This window comes from Rhinatrema bivittatum, chromosome 8 (assembly GCF_901001135.1).
Source record: "Rhinatrema bivittatum chromosome 8, aRhiBiv1.1, whole genome shotgun sequence".
NCBI lineage: Eukaryota > Metazoa > Chordata > Amphibia > Gymnophiona > Rhinatrematidae > Rhinatrema > Rhinatrema bivittatum.
The window spans coordinates 62,127,202-62,144,568 of NC_042622.1; the positions used below are offsets into that span (position 1 = coordinate 62,127,202).

The following is a 17,367-nucleotide window of genomic DNA, read 5'->3' on the forward strand; positions in this document are numbered from 1 at the left end:
TGTGCAATGTTGGTGAGGCTTCGGTCTGAGGTGGCTGGATTGAGCTTAAATGGACAGCTGCTATGGAAAACAGTGAGTCTCCTGGAGAGCGGGGGTACTGAGAAGGATTGGGAGTCGGAAAAGGATAGGGGAAAGGGCAGCAGCAAGAACTTTACATAATGATGCACAGTGCTAAGGCAGAGAGCACTTACTGTTTGAGCACATGAGCAGTAGCACAACAGCAAAGTTGGTACGCATCAGAATGATTATAAGGCTAAAAATGTGTATCCAAACTGGAAGCATGTCCTTTTAATGCACACACAATCACCTCTCCTAGCTGCTCGATGCAATAGGCAAATGAGCTGCCACACTAAAAAGGACTAGGGATAAATTGTGCGATCCTAGCACGTCCATGGCAACAGGCGCCAAGGAGAAGTGGGTGTATGAGGGGGTTAAGAAAACGGACGTTGTAAATTGAGCGTCTCTTTCCCTAATCTTCTCCCCTTTGTGCACCCCTTCGTGCCTTATCTAATATTCTTTTATCTTATGTTTGTTTTTCTCCTGTTAACTAACCCTCTTTTCCAATCTTTACCTTTTTGGCTTGTTAACTAGTTAAATTATAAATGTTCATTGTATCAGACAACGGAATTATATTTCCTGCTTCTACTGTTTTATGTAAACCGGTTTGATTTAAATTTATTGTAAGAATATTGGTATATAAAAAAAGAAAAATAAATAAATAAATAATCTGACCGCCAACAAGTCATTTTTTTATTTTTATGTTACTGCTTTCTGTGGTTCCTCAGACTTCATATCACTACAATATGAAGTCGGAGGAACCACAGAAAATCAGTACTTTCTGCTTTTCTGTAAACTTTTGGGGTTCCTCAAGACTTAACGCCAGCTCCAGGCTGGCATTAATTTTTGAAGGTGAAAACGCGCATGTCAGGAACATTTTTTACATAAAGGGGTACCAGCTAATAGCCTCTTCAACAAGGCATTTATATGTGATGAGCACTATTAGCTACAAGCTGGCTTGGACGTGCATTTTGAACACGCTAATCCATTAATTGCTGAAAGGGTTATAGACGTTTGTCCAAAATGCACATCCAACCGCAGGTAACCTGTGTGCTAGCCTGAGTGCATAGTATTCATCAGCCTGTATGTGTGTCAAAGAGAAAAGCAGAGAGTGAGCATGTGTAGGGGCCAATATAGTTTCCTGTGTCTGACACAGTGTGTCTGTGTGAATGCGCCAGACAGTGGTTAGCAGTGTGGTTATCTCATTGCTTGGTAACTGGTTCAAGAGCAGGATTGTCTGTTAAAAGCCTTTAACACTAGTTCAGGAATTCAGGATATTTTGTGTATATACATATGAGAGATGTAATCAAAACTTGTTGGGGGCCGATTGCATGGATGGAAGAGAGAAGGGGGGACTGCAGCTCAGTTTGCTAACCCTGGTCTAGGGTGTGCGCCAATAAATTATTTAAGAAAATATGAAATGTATTTTGTAGATTTTTTTGGCTCTATTCTGCCTGGCTACAGGTCCCATGGTGTATTACTCAAAGGTTAGCTTGGCATGCTTTTGAAGCACTTGCTGCAGGGAAAGTGCATGAGGGTGTAATGCCTCTTTCTCTGAGCATTTTCAACGTAACATCCTGCACTGTGCCACTTCCAAACATCCTGGCTAGCAGTTCCTGCATCCTGGGCCCCTTAAACAGGACCTACAGCCAGGACTTCCTGGGTCACTGGTTGATGACATCGCATCCTGACTAGTATATAAGGAAGCTCAGAGCAACCAGCCAGTACCTCAGCAACAAATCCTCCTACGCCACTCCTTGGTGCTACATTGCTTCTGTTCCTGCCATGCTGTGTCCCCTACCTTGTCTCTCTGTGCTCCTGCTCTGTCCAGTCATACCTCTCTGTCCTGCCTTGTTCCCCTGTCCTGCTTTGCCTAGCCTTCCCAGCCAGCCTTCCTCAGACTGATCTTCTGTTGCTGAAGTGGACCGACTCCTGACCTTGATGTGTTGTTTCTCTGCCTGTTAACCTCTGCCTGGACACTGACCGTTTTAGTTCTCCACCTGCCCTGACCTTCGGCCTGAACTCTAACTTTCTGTGTACTACCAGCCCAGATTCCTGTCTAATCTCTCTCCTTACCTGGTGGTGAATCAGCTGCCACTTGCTAGGGCCTGGTTCATGTTCATACACAACAGGCTGCGTCAACCTAGCTGTGGCCCAAGTGCTTACATCAAGCGAAGCATGAGATTGCTGAAGCCATGAGCTCAGCCAATATGCCTATGCTCATGTATTACCTAGCCGACAGTCTGCAACAGCAACAAGGTCAACTCTAACATAGCATAGGGCTCCTGCAGGACCTTGCCAACTGCCTGAACAACCTACAAGCCGCCAATTCTCCAGCCCTGCCTCCCTCTACGGTGTTGTCTACCAGCTCCCTTCCTGGTTCCTCCAGGCCCTGCTCGTCGTCTCTCACCTCAGCCACATTATGACAGGGATCCCAAGGCCCGTCAGGGTCTTCTTAACAAATGCCTCATAAAATTTGAGCTGCAGGTCACCAGCTTCACTACAGACCAGGCAAAAGTGACCTTTATTATTTTGCTCCTGTCTGACCAGACTTTGATTTGGGCATCCCCTCTATGGGAGAGGAATGACTTTATTCTTGCCAACCTTTTGGAGTTCCTAGTCCAATTCAGAAGGGTCTTCGATGAGCCAGGTCGATCCTCTTCAGCTACCACTGACTTGCTTTGTTTGCACAGGGGATCCAAGACAGTGGGGCAAATAGCAGTCCAGCAGTCCAGTTCCATACATTGGCTTTGAAGCTGGTGGAACGAGGAAAGCTTAACTTCTGTTTTCTGGCAAGGTCACTCAGACCAAATAAAAGATGAACTGGTAGGCACGAGGTGCCTTACAACCTGGACGAGTTGATCTCCTTATGTATCAAAGTAGATATGTTTCCAAGAGAGATCTCAGGAGTGGGATTCCCTATGATGATCTAGTCGCCTGATGTGAAGTTCCAAAGATCAGTGTAGCATCCTACGGTGGGGAACGGACTTATCTACACCCACTATGAAGGAAGAGCCAATGCAATTGGGGTCATTAAGAATATCTGAAGAAAAAAACACACCACTGTAGGGTCCAAAATATCTGCCTCTACTATACTAGGTCAGGGCACTACATATAAAGCTCGAAACCTAGGAGTAATAATTGACACAGAACTCAGCCTTAAGCAACACATATCACTGAAAGTTAGAGAAGGCTACGCCAAATTAATGATCCTTAGAAGACTAAAACCATTATTACCTCAAGCACACTTTCGAACAGTACTACAAGCACTAATATTTGCTAGCACAGACTATTGTAACACACTTTTCCTAGGATTACCACATACAACAATCAGACCACTGCAAATACTACAGAACTCGGCTGCCAGAATACTTACTGGAAAAGGCAGAAGAGATCATATCACCCAAACACTTGCCGATTTACACTGGCTACCAATAGAACAAAGAGTGCAATTTAAAACGCTATGCACAATTCATAAACTAATCAATGACGAAAATGCCGATTGGCTAAACACTGCACTACAATTACATGTCCCCCAGAGAAATATCAGATTGGCCAATAAAGCTCTACTAACCATACCCTCAGTCAAAACAGCAAAACTGACCCAAGTTAAAGAGAGAGCACTATCTTTAGCGGGGCCAATATTATGGAATGCATTACCACCCGAATTAAGACTAATGAAAGATTTAAACTCTTCAAAAAAAGTTTAAAAACATGGCTCTTCAAAAAAGCCTTTCACAGTGAGGTCGATGAATAAGAACACATACACACAGCGGAAAGTCACCCAAAAGCAGAATTGCTTAATTTAATAATTATGATGAAAATAATAAAGTAAGAGAAGGACAGTATAAAATATATATGATTATCCTATTAACCATATAAATGGAAATCCCAATCCACTTTCCATATAAAGTATATTATTGAAACATGTAACCGAAAAATTTAGTGGCACCCTCTGGATAATTTAGAAACCAAACCAAACTTATTTCATGCCTAATTTTAAACCGTTGTGATGGTGCATCACTAAACGACGGTATTGAAACGTTTTTAAAATAAATAAATTCCAGAAATGGAAGGAAACTCCAGAGCACTGGATTGATTGGAAAGGCAATCCTAAGACTTGTCCCTCTCCTCCCTCTAAGATGGTTCTATATGCACATCTAGAGGTGAGCAATGGCATTTTTCAGCAAAGCATTCAACTCCGAAGCTGCTGGAAGCTTTATTGAAGAGGCTTTGGTCTGAGATCGTATTTCAAGCATCCGATCATCTCAAGTATCCAATCGTCTCCTCCATGGATGAAGAACCACCTAAAGGAAGTATTCAGGCTATCGTTGTGTCCCTGATGCGCAAAGTGGGACTCCTACATCAGGAACCAAATTCTTTGTATGTACTCCAAAAATCCATGAATCCCCTCATCTTGGGGCTACCATGGTTACAGCAACATACCCCCAACACTGATTGGCTCTCTGGAGATATCAAAACCTGAGGGTCCCACTGCTTCCAACACTGCCTGCAGCCTGTGCTTCTGCCCATGGTTATTGCCTTCTCTGAACTTCCAATTGTACCCAGTCTCCTTCGGGCCTATGCTGCATTTGCGGACGTGTTCAATAACAAGCAGGCCAAGACTTTACTACTGCACCACCCATATGACTGTCCAACAGACCTGCCACCTAGAAATATGCCGCCACGAGGAAGGGTCTATTCCTTGTCAGTACCAGAAACCCAGGTCTTGTCAGCATATATCAAGGAGAATCTGGAATGGGGATTTATCAGATTGTTATCCTTTCCAGTCACTGCAGATTTCTTTTTTGTAGAAAAAAAGGACGAGGTCAATATGACCCTGCATAGACTACAGAGGCCTAAATGCCCATTACAATAAAAAAAAAAACCCAAAAAAAACCCCCCTGCCTATTATCTCAACTTTTTTATCGTCTCCAAAGCGCTACCATCTTTACCAAACTGGACCTTAGAGGAGAATATAATATGATCCGGATCCAGATAGATGATGAATGGAAAATGAACTTTAACACCAGAGATATATACTTTGAATAGAAGCCCAAAGGAACAGGAATAAACTGCCAGATAAAAATATATATATTACATACATATACACACATACATCCATACACATATATATAGATACACACTAATGTCAGCAGATAAATACAAATCTTGTAGAATATCCATACCCCCTAAAAGTTTATTTATTTAAAGTAGAGATAGGTAAAGAAATCTGCTTAAGGTTGTGCAGGGCTGGAAAAAATACAGGGAGCCAAGCCAATCAGGTGCTTAAAATCTGGCACCTATACCCATTCTGAAGAGATACTGCTCTAAACAGACTGAAGTCTCACCAGGAGGAGGGAATGGAATGGAAGTGGGGTGAAGAAAGAAATGCTGGACGGAAGAAAAGGGAAAAGAGAGAATAAAGAAAGTCAAAATTAAAAAAAAAAAAGTTCTACTCTTGCATATGAGAACTGAACAGGGACAAAAGGACCCTTACCAAGAGTAAAATAAATACTTTCTAAGGCAGCTTGTTCTGAGAGTAATGTTGATATGGCATAGATCTTATATCGATTGGGGTAGAGCATTGAAAGGTTTATCAGTTCCGTACGTCAGCGTCCTAACTGGTTGAAGGCCCATGAAGTGTGCAGAACCCAAAAAAGTGATAAAACCACAGACATGCAAAGTCACGTCCCATGGCAGGGAAAGGCAAGTTGCATCAGCCAGGTCACTTCTGAACTGTATCATTGCTCAGTAAATGAAAACAAAACCTTAATTTGTCCTCCAGGGCAAGTAAAAGTAGTAGAGTGGAAAGAAGAGAGAGATTTCAAAACAAAGTCATACTTATACCAACCACAACCTGATTTCTGGCTTCAAGCAAGCAGCTAACTAAACGTCTTATCAAAGCTAAAGTAGCAGTCAAGATGGTTATAATGTAAGAAAAGCTTTCATTTTCCACTCAGACAACAGTGCACATAATGGAAAAATTACTTACCTGATAATTTCGTTTTCCTTAGTGTAGACATATGGACTCAGGACCAATGGGGTAGATTTTCAAAGGGATACGCGCGTACCCCCGGAAAACCTACCCCAAACCCCCCCTGCGCGCGCCGAGCCTATTTTGCATAGGCTCGGCGGCGTGCGCAAGCCCCGGGACGCGTGTAAGTCCCGGGGCTTGCATGGAGAGGCGTGTCGGGGGGAAGAGTCGGTCGTGACGCAGCGTTTCGGGGGCGGCGCTGCGGGCGTGGTTTCGGCCCGGGGGTGTTCTGGGGGTGGGTGATGGTGCGCCAGCAGCCTGCTGGCGCGCACAGATTTACATCTGCCTCTGGCAGGCGTAAATCCCACGATAAAGGTGGGGGGGGGGGGGGGTTAGGTAGGGGAAGGGAGGGGAAGGTGAGGGGAGGGAACGGAGGCAGGCTGCGCGGCTCGGCGCGCGCAGGCTGCCCAAAAATCGGCAGCCTTGCGCGCGCCGATCCCGGATTTTAATGGCTACGCACGTATCTATTCAAATCCCGCGTACTCTTGTTCGCGGGATTTGATTGGCCCGTGTACAGAAAAGCAGAAAAAAATGCTTTTCTGTACACCCTCCGACTTAATATCATAGCGATATTAAGTCCGAGGCCCCAAAAGTTAAAAAAAAAATAATTTTAAATTGGCCCACGGCCCGGAAGACAGACGCTCAATTATGCCGGCGTCCGTTTTCCGAACCCGTAGCTGTCAGCGGGTTTGAGAACTGACACCGGCAAAATTGAGTGTCAGCTGACAGCCGCCGTTCCTGTCAAAAGAGGTGCTAGGGACGCGCTAGTGTCCCTAGCAGCTCTTTTTACCGCGGGCCCTAATTTGCATAGGCCACCCTCCTGAATCGCGCGCCCAGGAGAGTGGCCTGTGCGCTCGCCGGCTCTCCCGCGCGTTTTTCTGTATCGGCCTGTAAGTTATTTAGAAAGCATACACATCAATTTGTTAATAAAAAAAAATTATTTTCCTGCATACCTGTTGCTCATGAGGTGGGAAAGAGGAAAGGCAAGGTTAGAAGCGTTCCCTCCCTGTTGCCTGGTCTCCAACGGGAGCCATGGAGTCCTTTGTCATCCAACTACCAAGCAGTCACATTCCTGAGGTATCCTTTAGAGAAAAGTGGAGCTGCAAAACGCTCCCTCCCGAATATAAGAGCGAGTTTAAGCCCCGCTTTCCAGCCAATCTGCTTGCTGTGGTGGAGCCCAACACTGCAGCAGAGTCCGCAGCGCCCGGAGAGGCATCCAAGCATGCTCTGGGTGGAGGTAATGTGCCAGATCCAGAACTACCCTGGAAAGACCCATGGGAGCTGAGGCAGTCGCCAAAGTGGAAATAACCATGGCGGGATGCCTCCTGAACAAGTCTGCAGCGTTAACCAGAGGAGGTGTGGAAGTCCCCGCAGTTACTTTGGGGCATGTAGCTATATCTTATCTTCCTGGGTTGACTGAGGTGCCCATCAGCTTTGGAGGAAAATTCCTCTGATGCCTCAGTATGTTAACTTTAGGGAAAAACTGTTCCAGCCACATCATCTGCCAAAATCTTTCACGTATGAATTTTATTGATAAAGCTATTTCAGACCTACATGCCAGAGTTTTATTGGAGTAAACAATTGTAAAGGTCTTTGGCTGGTCATGATGCAGCTCTTTAAGTCCAAATTGGGACTATACAGGATTTAAATATTTTCTAAAAACTGATTTAGTGCTTTACAAAATAGTGATATTACTAGAAACTGTTGCCTATGATCCAGCTTCCCCCGAATTAAGAGTGTGTCCCCTCGCTATTCTTAAGAGATATCTGTATGAGATATTAAAAATTAGGGATGTGCACACACAATTTCCAGCGTGTTTTTTTCATTTTATGCTTATAAAATCAAATTTAATGCACATAAATTTTACATGCATATGCACTACTGACACACGGAAATCAATACATATCTGTACTGAAAATTCATAAGGAAGCAATGCCTCTAGTTATAAAAGTGCTTTTTCCTCCTCTTCCAAAATGTGCAATGAGCAACCTAGAAGTTGGAAGAGATGAACACTGTCTTGACAGTTCAGATTTAACACTCTCTCTTGAAATATCACAGGGGAAAAATTTAGTTCGGTCAGCCCTGACAGCAACACTTATATTTGAGCTAGATTAAAAAATGGGATGTGGGTCTTTAAAGCACATATTCCAGTTCCTTAATAGAGCAATACAAATTAGATCGAAAGGTTTTTTGCTCTGCGACAGGAAGCTTATAAGAACATAAGAAGTTGCCATACTGGGTAGTGAGGGACAACCAAGACCAACATCCTGTTTTACCAGCTGAGCTAACACCATATTGAGGTCCCAACACACAGCAGGACACCTTAGGGGAGGCTTCAGTTGAAGAAGGCCCCACATGAAACATACAACTATAGGCTGCACAGAGATAAGCATACCATGGTGGTATGCACTAATTGCACTCGGATGAACTCTAACGGAGTTGGTTTTCAAGCCAGCTTCCGATAGGTGTATGAGGTAATCAAGCAGTTTGTGTGGAGCAGGAGAACAGATCTAGAGTCTTCTGTTCACACCACATGGAAAACTTCTTCCACTTCAGTCCATAGGACTTTCTAGTCGAGGGCTTTCTAGAAGCCACCAGGACCCAAAATACATTTTCTGAAAGGTTGGGATGTCAACCTGCCTCAATCTTGCATGAAGAGATCTGGGGATAAGGACATAAGACATACCAAGGGTCCATCAAGCCCAGCATCCTGTTTCCAACAGTGGCCAATCCAAGTCACAAGTACTTAACAAGTACCTAAACATTAAATAGATCCCAAGTACGATTCCTTATTGATTAATAACACTTTATGGGCTTCTCCTCTATGAACTTATCCAAACCTTTTTTTAAACCCAGTTACACTAACTGCTGTAACCACATCATCTGGCAATGAAGTCCAGAGCTCAACTGTGCATTGAGTAAAAAGAAATTTCTACGATTTAATTGTGCTACTTGCCAACTTCATGGAGTGCCCCCTAGACCTTCTATTATCTGAAATAGTAAATAACAGATTCATATTTATCCATTCTAGTCCTCTCATGATTTTATAGACCTCTATCATATCCCTCCTCAACTGTCTCTTCTCCAAGCTGAACAGCCCTAACCTCTTTAGCCTTTCCTCATAGGGGAGCCTTTCCATCTCCTTTATCAAGTCACCCTTCTCTGTACCTTCTCTAGTGCAACTATATCTTTTTTGAGATGTGGCAACCAGAACTGCACACAATACGCAAGGTGCTGTCACACCATGGAGCGATAGAGGCATTAGAACATTCTCTGTTTTATTCACCATTCCCTTCCTAATAATTCCTAACATTGTTTGCTTTTTGACTGCTGCAGCACACTAAGCAGATGTGGAATAGGTGTAGAATATGCTACGCTTCCCTGTAAAACATTGTTAAACTGTGTGGTCAAGACTGTATTTTTTTGAACCTGATTATTTGTAAGCATTTTGAAAGCCTGTCATCTACATTAACTGCATTGTTGGATGTCACTCATGTGGCATGGCTAATTCAGCCCCGCTCGTCAACAGAGAAATAGATTTTTCAATAACTTGTTAAATACGGTACAATTAAAAATTCTATACTAACCATGTATATAGAAACACTGAAATGAGATGGCTAAAAAAGACCAGTTTTTCTAGTCTGCCATCCACATCAACTGCTCAGCATTATAACCCCTACCACTCCTTTAGAGATCTCATGTGCTTATCCCATGCTTTCTTTAATTCAGATACTGTCCCTGGTCTCCACCACTTCCAATGGAAGGCTGTTCCACATATCTATCACTGATTCTAGAAATATTTCCTTAGACTACTCCCGAGTCGATTCCCTTTCACACTCATCCCAGGACCCCTTGATTCAGAGCCTCATTTCCACTAATACCTCCAAGGTATTTAAAATGTCTGTCAAATCTCCCCTATCTGTCCTCTAAGGTATATGTATTTAAATCTTTAGCTCTGTCCTCATATGGTTTACAAAGAAACCATAGACTATTTTAGTAGACACTCTCAGGACTACCTATATCCAGTTAATATTCTTTTGAAGATGCAATCTCCAGATCTGTACACAGCATTGCAAATAAGGTCTCACCAGGAACTTATATAGAGGGAATATCACCTTTTGTTTCTGCTGACCTTCCTCTCCCTATGCATCCAAGCATCTTTCTGGTCTTTGGTCACTTTAAGATCACCACATGACACCCCCCCCCCCAGATCCTTCTCTTGTTTTATGCTTAGAATTTCACACCCCCCCCCCTGTACTGCTTCCTTAGGTTATTGCAGGCATGACTTGTAGCTAAGATTTAAGGCTAAAAAATGCAGACTCTAGACCAGTCCTCAAGTTTCACTAGATCCCTCCTCATGTTTTACACAACTTCCTGGATGTCTACCCTATCAGAATATTCTAGCCATTCGCAAAAAGACAAACCTTTCCCCAACATCACTTACATAAATGATGAAAAGAACCTGTCCAAGGATCGATCCTTATGGCACATCACTAGTAACTTCACACAGTGGACTCCATTTTGAAATACTCGCCACCTCCCACTCAATCAGCTTCTAACCCAGTCAACTTTAGGGCCCATTCCAAGGGTGCTCAGTTTATAAGTCGCCTATGGAGAACTATGTAACACTATATCTTGCACCCTCCCCTATCCGACTCTCTAGTCATCTAGTCAAAGAAATGCACATTAGGGGTTTTTTTACATTCTTTTTACAGCCCTGGCCCCTCCTTTCAGCCTGGGGCTGCCACCACTGCTCCTTTCCATCCTAGCAAATGTTTCTCCTTCCAAGCCCCCTTTGTCTCTCCTGGTCCAGAACCATGATTGCTCTTTCTGGTCTCTGTCATTCCTTCCAGTCCAGGACACTGCAGCTTCTCCTCCGCCCTGGCTCCTCTGCCTGGTGATAGATGCCAGTTGTTGAATTTTAGTTGCCGAGGTGACTTGATGCCAGAGTTTGTTCATCCCTTAGTGTTACTAAATGCTCAAAATAATCTAATCAAATTGCATAAAGTGAATATTCTATAGACCATTTTTAAAAATTAGATATGATATCCACAATGAATATGTGAGAGATGTATTTGCATAAAATGGAGGCAGTGCATGCAAATTTCTCTCATGCATTTTATTATGGATATACCGAAAACTAGCCCTGCAGGCAGTTTGATCAGTTTATATGACAGAAGGCCTGCAAGTCAACTCTATAATGTAATGCTACTGTTAATTAGAAGGAAAAATATAGAACATGAGGGCCCCATGAGGCAGAGTGTTCTGTCATCCTGCACTCTGCTATGAAAAGCTGCCACAGGTTACAGCAAATAAACAGTGCAGGCACATTCAAAGTAACAGGATACAAATACAACTAGAAGCTAACAGAGAGGAACAGAGGAGACAACCAAAGAGAAAGAAATACAGAAAAAATAAAAAAGAAATTGATCAAACGAAAACTTCAGTCTTTGAGAAGACAGAGTAGCCTCCTCCTGTTGTGTTTACCATTTTGTCAAAATTACTTTCTATAAATAACCAGTAGCGCACACAGCCTCTGTGATAGCCCTCAGCAATCATCTATGTACAATGGATTTTTAACTTTTTATTGCCTGACAAAATGTATACATTATCAGATGTACATCTAGATGTAAAAGTCAAATATTTTTCCATTTTTTCTGCCCCATACATAACTTTGAAACCGAACAGAGAAGAGCACTAGAGAGTACTGGGTATTGCCATATGCTGTTAAAAAATAAAAATATCCTCAAGACAGACTAATTACATGTCCACTATTTTCTGCAACTCCCCCCAAGACAGAGGGGGGAAGGCTTCCTTATAATCAGAAAAATTAGCAAGCTCAAGGCTCTTTCAGTCTGGTCCTCCAAAATTCTATAAACAAAAGTTCAAAAAGCCTTGGTCTCCACAAGTGTTTCTCAAGCGCCAGTCTAAAGCAGCACTTTTCCCAGTCACCACTATTCTGCTCACATCACACGCAAGACACGGCACATTACTCACAACGTCGCTTTGTTTTCCACTCCACAGCCATTGTGGAACTTCCTCGTATGTGGTTTCTCCTTCTGTTTCTCTTTAAATCGATGCAGGGAGAGCATCATTTCCTGAGTGGCAGAACACAGAGAACAGCGAGGCACTAAGACTATTGCTTCAGGGGCCAAGTGAAGAGCACCAGAACAGAAGGTGCAGCAAAGTGAGAAAGGAGAGAGCCTGTGTGGAGAGTTGGGGGGGGGGCTGCTACTGGGAGCTGGAGAAATGCGGAGAGACTGATGGCTGGGGGGGGGGGGGGGGGGAAAGAGATGAAAAAAAAAAAGGGACAAAGACATTTTCTAAAAAATTGTTTCATCTTTTGGCATTAATCTTTTTAGGAGATTGAAGAGTGGGGTAGAGGGGTTCCCCCCAGCTCTTCAATTTCAAGGGGGACCCTACCCACTAATCAATCTCATGGGTGAGCCCTGCAGCCAAGTCCATGTCATTTTGAGAATGTAGCTAGCTGCTCCCTGGCATATAAGAGTGTGAAACACTGCTCCACAGAAATACATCTGGAAGTGCCTTGTCCAGCCACTTGATTAATTATATATATATCCAAGCAATTAAGAATGACTCTGCCAGAAAATGTTTGGGGAATTCATCTATAAAAGTTTCTCCCTCTTCCTCCCAGATAGCCCAAGAATAAAGACGACAAACGATAACGCTACTCTTTTCTCAGAATAAACCCACGGGGCATGTACTATGTCAGGAGTGGCCAACTCTGGACCCTCAAGAGCCACAAATGGATCTGGTTTTCAGGATGTACACATGAATATGCATGAGACAGATTTGCATATAATGGAGGCAGTGCACGGAAATCTCTCTCATGCATATTCAGTTTGGATATTCTGAAAAACCAGACCTGTTTGTGGTTCCCAAGGACTAGAGCTGTCCACCCCTGTACTATGTTTTTCTAAATTGTTGATTCACAGCACACTACCATAGATGATGTTTGAAGGTGCCAACAATGCTAGCACATTTAAACATTTGTCAGGAGTCAATCCTGCCTCATGTGCTCTGAAGGGTGAAAATATAATCCTATGCAAAATATGTGACTGTAGCTCCATTAATACCACATCACCTGAGAGTTTCAACAAATTTGTGAAACATCTTGAGAACTCATCCTCACTGAATGGGACATTCAAACCTTTATGCCTCGTTGCAGCTAAGACAGATGGGGTAACATACCTTTAACTAGACCAATAATTCATACAAATGAGATATAGAGATTTGCCCATTTTGAACAGTGTAATCAGGAAGTTAAATTGGGAGGGAGTATATGCATTAATATTTAATATGAACAGAGTGGAAATGAATTTGAACATATGAAAAGAAATGTTTTCCTTAAACCTAGTACTTGAGATATTTAAACATTAGCATATTTACACATGGCTGGACACACGTTTTGGAGATGCTAGCCTAGCACCCAATGCACTAAAGAGATTAGCGCATCCACAACATGGGCCCAAACAAATGCGTAGCTGATAGTGCCCATCACATGTAAATTCCATGTAGATAAGGCTATTAGCTATTACCCCCCCCCCCCCCCCCCCCGATGCAGAAAATTGCTGGGCATCCAAAGTACCCTTTTTAACACAGCAAATTTAACTCTAGCCCTGGAGGTGACAAAGTCAATCCGCGAGTCAAGGGCTCATAAGAAATTTAAAAATACAGCCTTCTGTGGTTCCTCCTACTTAGTATTATTGCGACACAAATTTACTGCTTGCAGTGTTGAAAAATAAATGTATACTGGCTTTAAAAAAAAATAAATAAATTTTCTGGACACACAATTTAGTCGCCTACAGCAAGGGTAGCTTAGTTATGGGCGCCTTCAGCAAAATCGGCCAGAAGAAGCAGGATAAAACCAGTTACTCGTATTGAATGCCCGTTGCAATTATGGGCACCCGATGTATTTGAGCGCTAGAGACGCACAATTCTTCTCTAGCATGCCCTTTTTTTTACGCAGCCCCCCATTTAAATACCGCATCGGGCATCCAGGGGATTTGGCTGCATGCGCATTAGGAAAACGGGCGTTCAATACAAGCACCTGTTTTCAACCCGTGTCTTATAGCATCGGCTCCTATATCTTTCACTATAAACTACAGGGGGATAAGCGCTTTACCAAACCTCTTATCTACTACTGAAAGAATGGCCAGATCTAGCACCATGTTCACACATACTTTGGTATTTGGCATGCTGCGTGCAAGCATTTCAAAATACCATCCTGGTCTTTGCCTATCTCTCACCTGAAAAACAACTCTGATAGCTCCATTTGCACGTTCATTCTGGAGATCGAGGTCTTATGGGAAGCTGGGTCGCTGTTTTTTTTGACAACTGTGGGATTCGAATACTTATAGTAATGTGAAATTGGAGTTTAAGCTATCGACTAAATCATTCCACACAGCTACAGATCAGAGAAACATGGGAGGGCATCTTGAGACCAATGGATAGGATACCTTCTTCAGTTGAAAGGACCTTAACTGGAATCATGTTCTGTATAAACCAATGTTCTAACTATATGCAAATATCCTTAATTTTCAATAGAGCCAGGAACATCCACTTCCTGTGATTGCACAGTGGATCATGGACTTACAATTAGAGTTAGATGGCGAAGGCTGGAGAAATATATCATGCTCAGCCCACAGAATATTTGTTGTCATTGGACCAAGCTGAAGACCAAATTATTACACTGTTCTTATTTATATGCGCCCTATGTTTTGTTTTTTTTGCCAAATTCTCTTCTGCATCTTGTGGGCTCTGCTAGAGAAGATGCAGTCCAATAGGGACGTATTATAGGTCCCTATTTAGTAAGCAGGCAAGTGGGAAAGTTATCCGAGTAAAGTTACTGGATAACTTTTGTCTAATATTCAGTAGTTTAAGTCTCCCGCTGAATATGCTTGGCTAAAGTTACCCAGATAAAGTTGTTACCCAGATAAAGTTGTTACCCAGATAAAGTTGTTACCCAGATAAAGTTGTTACCCAGATAGCTTTGCCATTCACCCACCATACTGAATATTTAAAAAACAAACAAAGAAAAAGAGTACAGCAGGCTGTAGCAGTCTGAAGCACCCCTCTAACTGCTGTTACAAAAATAAAAATGTCCCTGCAGCAGTCACTGTCTCTCCCCCCCCCCCGCCACCACCACTCCAAGTTGTCAAAATTAATATTGGGTCTGTAGTAACCCAATCCCACTCAGCAAGTTTAAAATAAATGTTATGGCCTCTGTGGCCCAAACCCCCCCCCCCCCCCCAAGTTTTCCCATGACTAGTTGGCTCCATGCTTGTTCCCCTCCCCTCAAAAGCCTTGAGGCACCCCTATGGGAGGAGCTGCTCTTACCTCCTCCAGCAAGGTGAATATCTAAATGTCAGTACAGCTGACAGGTACCTGCTTTCTCTGAAAGGAATGAGGCTGAGGACAACAAAGTCAATAACTAACTATCTAAATGCCAGCACCTGTCAGGTCAGCTATACCGACATTTAGATATTCATCCCAACGCAGGAGGTAAGAGCTTCTCCTCCTCCTCCTGAGGGTACCTCAGGGTTTTATGGGGTGTGGTGGGGGAGGGGAGAGGAACGGAAGCCCCATTTTTATCTAGGAGGAAGGCGTGATCAAGCAAAGAGCTAACTTATCTTTGGAAAACTTGGACGTGGGGGTGGGAGAGAGGAGCTTTGGTCATAGAGACCCCAACATTTGTTTTAAAAAACTTGTGGGAAGATTGGGAAATTGGGCCGCTACAGGCCCAACATTTATTTTGACAATTTGGAAGGGGAGGGGGTGGGCGGGTTGGGTTTTTTTTGTTTTTAAACTTCCTAGGCTATATTCAGAATATAGTCAGTTAGGTCTAAAATTCTGTGGGTAAATACACCAAGATAACTTTAAACCTGCTCTCCACCATGACCAGCCTTATCTAGCTACTTTTAAACATCATCCTCGGAATGCCTCCACACCGCCTCTTTTTTATATGGATAAATTTTGCTGGATAATAACTTAATGGCTAAAAAACAAACAAACTTAAACAAAAACAAATTTATCCATTCAGCAAGGTGAGAAATTCACAACTCTAGGTTTGTTTGGCTAAGTCCAAACTTATCCAAACAATCCCCTCTGAATATGGACCTCTGTATGTTCATTCTTGTGTTTGGGTTCTGGAGCGATATGAAGACTGACATTTCAACTACTGTGGGCAAACAAATTACCTTATTGCCAACTATGTGCTCACTGAGTTACCAGAGGGAGATTTCACTCTATTCCTTTTTCTTTAACTAACTAATCAACAAATTCATGAAGTCATGAAAGGAAGGAGAAATTACTACTTACCTGATAATTTCCTTTTCTTTAGTAAAGACAGGTGAATCCAAAACCAGTGGGTTATGTACCGCTACCAGCAGATGGAGACAGAATAAAGCTGACATCATAAGTATATATAACCCTGCAGTGACATCAGCCTGCCAGTATTCTCTTCAAAAGCCAACTGTGGACAAACTAACAAAACTTGATTATTAACAGATAACCATTACAGCACTCAGTCAACAGGAAAACACAGAGTTCAGACAAAGAATATATTAACACTAGTCTAGGGACCGGAGTAACACCAGTAACTCCTGGAACACGCAGCTACCCAGGAGGACAATAGCAGCACCATGAGGCAGCCAAGGGCGGGAGGTGGATTCACCTTTCTGTAGTAAAGAAAAGGAAATTATCAGGTAAGTAGGTATTTCTCCTTTCTTAGCATTCAGACAGGTAAATCCAAAACCAATGGGATGTACCAAAGCTATTCCCGAACAGGGCAAGAGGCTGCCCGTGGTCCAGTCAAAACCACATGTGCGAAAGCTGCATCCTCCCTGGCCTACACATCCAGGTGTTAATGCCTGGAAAAGGCGTGTAAAAAGGACCACATCACAGCTCGGCAAATGTCGACGGAAGACAACAAGCTAACCACCCATGACTCTGCCTGACCTCTAGTGATATGAGCCCTAATCTGACTAGGCAATAGGTACTCAGCAATCATACACGTGGCCTCAACTACCTCCTTAATCCAGCGGGGTATTGTAGCCCGCAAAGCCGGTTTGCCCTTTTTACTTCAACCGAGAACAACAAAACGGGCGATCCGCCTTCTTGAGAGGTTTAGAAACCTCCAAATACCTCAAGATATGCTTCTCGACATCCAAGGGGCGTAACAGGTGATATTCTTCCACATCACTTTCCCTGTCCAGAGAGGGCAGGGAAATGGATCTATTCAACTGAAAATC

The 17,367-nt window shown here is 43.1% G+C and overlaps 1 protein-coding gene across 6 annotated transcripts in view; it reads right to left on the minus strand.

Annotated features, from left to right (window-relative positions):
* ITCH (itchy E3 ubiquitin protein ligase) overlaps positions 1–17,367 on the minus strand; it is a 340,605-nt gene that overhangs the window by 262,198 nt on the left and 61,040 nt on the right. Inside the window, exon 2 of one of the 6 annotated variants that reach the window (XM_029614664.1) lies at positions 12,092–12,192. The exons of the other annotated variants lie outside the window; for them this stretch is intronic. The gene's annotated coding sequence lies outside the window, so the exon portion shown is untranslated. The remainder of the gene's footprint in view (positions 1–12,091; positions 12,193–17,367) is intronic. 6 annotated transcript variants of the gene reach the window in all.